A 3,887-nucleotide genomic window follows, 5' to 3' on the forward strand; every position below is an offset into this window, starting at 1 on the left:
TGTGAGCCGCCCTGAGTCCTTCGGGAGAAGGGCGGGATACAAATTGAATAAAATGAAATGAAAAATGAAAATAGCCCAAAATATGTGAATTTTTGCTTGCTGATCATTTCCTCAAGGGGGCTATTAGATTTGTTGTAAAAACAGCATTTTCTTGTAAAAAAAACAGACTGGTTTAAAAAATGATAAACAAACATGTAAGAGTGAAACCCTATTCTTGGATTATATTAAGATTATTGTAAAAACAACTTTCTTGACATGATCCCCAAAGTTATTTTAGTTTAGCCTTTATCCAAGTGAGACATCCTAAACATGTTTTGGAATTCCTCTAAAGTTTAAAAGGAGAGATGAATGTTTACAGAATCACTCATCCAAAACAACTGTCTGCATTTACAATTGGCTATTGAAGCTTCACCACATTCTCCTATTCTTCAGCTTCAACACCTTCCTCTGTGCAAATCCAGTTGGGATGACCAATTCATGGCCAAACGCTTTACTGATTACCAATGTTTTTGGTAACTTTGCAGAGCAAAAGAGAATAAAATAAGAAAACATCTGGTATATTAGTCTCATACAATTTAAGAATCATGAAACTGATAGAGAATAAAATAAGAAAACATCTGGTATATTAGTCCCATACAATTTAAGATTCATGAAACTGATATAGGTGTCATACGCTGCCACATATTTGAAAATATCAATTTTTTGCAGTCTCATGTGGACCATAGCATGGTCTCTAATGGATCATTGTAAATAATTTTTTTGCTTAATGGAACACTTGCTGTAGTCAATGAAAATAGCTGAAAGAACATTTCCACCACCATCTGCAGTTAGGAGATGAGCAGGTAGAAGAAAAGGTATTTACTTACTTTTTTTCTGTCTACTTCTTTGACCAAAATGTCTCCCTAATGTTTTATACAAGTTTCAAATTAAGTTTGGCTCAAAGATTGGAGTCTCCATTTCTTACAATTACCTGGATCCCACAGAATTCAGCGTAACATATTTTTCACTTCAAGGTCCATCTCTTGAAGCAGTTTCTGGAGAGGACATTTTGATTGGTTGTTTTGGCTGGATTTGTAAGAGTGGTGATGGTGCAATTCCAAAGAATAAGATCTTTTATTTGCATCTTTGTGTGCAATCTGGACCATCAGAGTGTTGCCTGCTTTTACTCTGAATACTTTAAATTGGGTGTTCTGAACAGATAGTCTTTCATATAATATACTGTATATATGTCTATACCTATATCTGTATTATCTATATCCATATCATCATCTCTCTATCTCTCTAGCTCTATCTCTATCTCTATCTTTCTATATCCATATCTATATCTATCTTGAGTTACTAATAAAGTAAGAAAGGTGAGATAAAAATCAATCAATCAAACAAACAAACAAACAATAAATAAATAAATAAATAATGTTCCTAAACTGCAGCTAAACAAAATCTCTTCCAAGCACCCTAATCTTAATTTGTGCTGCTTGATTTTCTTTTATTTCTTCATCCATGGCTTCTTAGCAGAATATGTTTATTTTTCTCCTTTACTTATACAGATGTTCCTGTTTTGGACGCTGTGCCATTACAACTGCTGCTGTCTATAATATCATCTTGTCAAGGTCTGGACTGTTGCCAGGGCCACCAATATCACCTGCCTTTGTTTTCCTTTGAGTGAGCACAGTCACTGATTTAGTCAGTGATTTAGCTACCCATACTGCCAAGATAGCAATGTTAATTTAAAGAACAAAGGTCTGGCTGTGCAGCTTTGCTTGGAGTGCTACTTTGACAGCCAAGTAAGCTTACACTTGGCTCACTGGCAAAGATAATTCCTAACCCATGAGGTTCTTGTAGAAATTTCTAAGGATACGTCAACATCTTTGGTTTTGCACCACTTTGGGACACGTTTAGATCTGATTGTCTCTCATTGCATTGCTTTTGGGGAGAAGCTGAGTTCAATTAGCTCTTCTTCTGATCAGTTTGGTCTGGAGCTACAGAAAATTGCATTTTCCTTTGAATAGCTACAGCTATTGGCAGGAACTCTTCTTTGACCTGGTTCCTCAAATCAAGCCAGCCACTATTTTCTCTTCCCCAAACTGAAAATAGAGCATCCAATTTCTGGAACTTGTATTTTCCTAGGCACATTACTTAAACCTGCCTCTCTGTCTCCCAAATAGAGACACCATGCTGTTCATGGAATCACGATCACAGATATTGGGAAAAGAGGTGGTTGCAAGATAGCAGACATATTAACATTTCAATTTCTCAGCTTTTAGGTCCTTTTAAATGCAACAATATCAATGAAAAGCTGGGAAATGTCTTTGGAGAACTTCATCTCTTCAAAAGAATAATAGAATAACTGAGTTAGTTGGAGGTCTTTTAGTCCAACCGCCTGCTCAGGCAGGAAACCCTATACCATTTCAGACAAATGGCTGTCCAATCTCTTCTTAAAAACATCTAGTGTTGGACCATTCAAAATCTCTGGAGGCAAGTCATTCCACTGATTAATTGTTCTTACTGCCAGGAAATTTATCCTTAGTTTTAATTTGCTTCTCTCCTTGCTTAGTTTCCATCCATTGCTTCTTGTCCTGCCTTCAGATGCTTTGGAGAATAGGTTGATTCCATCTTCCTTGTGGCAGCCCCTGAGATATTGGAACAGTGTTATCATATCACCCCCTGTCCTTCTTTTCATTAAAGTAGACATGGCCAATTCTAGCAACCGTTCTTTATATGTTTTAGCCTCCAGTCCCCTGATCATCTCTGTTGCTCCATATCATGTTTATGTTTTTTTTAACAATTGATCTTTCTTTGCTGGGTTTCCATTATACAGTAGTGACCTTGTAAACATTTTTTTTAATCTAAATCACCAGATGACACAAATATGCATATTGAAAAAAAAATGAACAGGAGACAGAAGCTAGCAATTTAATTTAATTTCCTTTTTTTATGTGTAGTGGTTTAGGATGTTTTTCTTATTTTTTTGCTGCATTATTAGTAAATGAGAGGTCAGCACTCTGGTTCAATGACAGATTTTGCAATCTGTTGTTGGTCCAACTGGAACCAAAGAAAATGGACACAGATTAAATCATGTGGCATTCTTTGTTTGTTTTCTGCAGTTTGAGGTCAGCAGAAATAAAAAAGAGTTTTGTTTTTCAATTGCAAACTGCTTTGTGAAAAGGTTGGTGGTAGTAGGAGAAATGCTTGTGATACAGAAGTGCTGTAAAGCGGTTCCTTCATTGTCCAGGAGCTTTGCTGTGGTGTTATTGTTTTAAAGACCATCTTCATCTCAGTTTTCCTTCCTCTCTCTATTTGGCAGGAATTATTCATCAATCCAGGCTCCTGAAATATTTGCAGTTGCCTCAAGTTTAAATTACTGAAAGGTTGGGACAAAATTTGGAAGACAGATTTCAGGATTCCTTTCTTCCCAAACCCTAATGGTAACAGAAAGTTAGCAACAAATAGCAAAAGTTGCATGGTGCAGAATAAGTGGCTCACCATTTTTCAAAATCATCTCTATGCTTCACAGTTCTATATCTAGGGAGGAGATGGCCTGGATGTGTCACTGGCTGTGGCCAAGCATAGGCTGAACAACAATCGAACGGGGATGCCTTAATTAGCATTCTTATGTTGGATCCAATGACCTAAATGATCCTTCAAACTCCATGGTGCTCAGATTTTTCTCCCCTGAGAGTTACGTGTGGATGATGAGAAATGGATGCCTGCAAGAAAAAAATAATAATTTGGTGACAAAGCACATGTTTTGCTTGTAAAAACCTAGATTTAATACTGTGCCCAAACTAGTGTAAAACAGAAGTGGGAAACTTGTCAATCTCTACAATTTGCTGAACTACTACTTTTAGCAGCCAGCCAGTGTGGTTAAGTGAAATGGTGAGCAAAGC

The sequence above is a fragment of the Protobothrops mucrosquamatus genome, unplaced genomic scaffold (assembly GCF_001527695.2).
Source record: "Protobothrops mucrosquamatus isolate PMUCROS unplaced genomic scaffold, P.Mucros_1.0 scaffold3499, whole genome shotgun sequence".
In the NCBI taxonomy this organism is placed as follows: Eukaryota; Metazoa; Chordata; class Lepidosauria; order Squamata; family Viperidae; genus Protobothrops; species Protobothrops mucrosquamatus.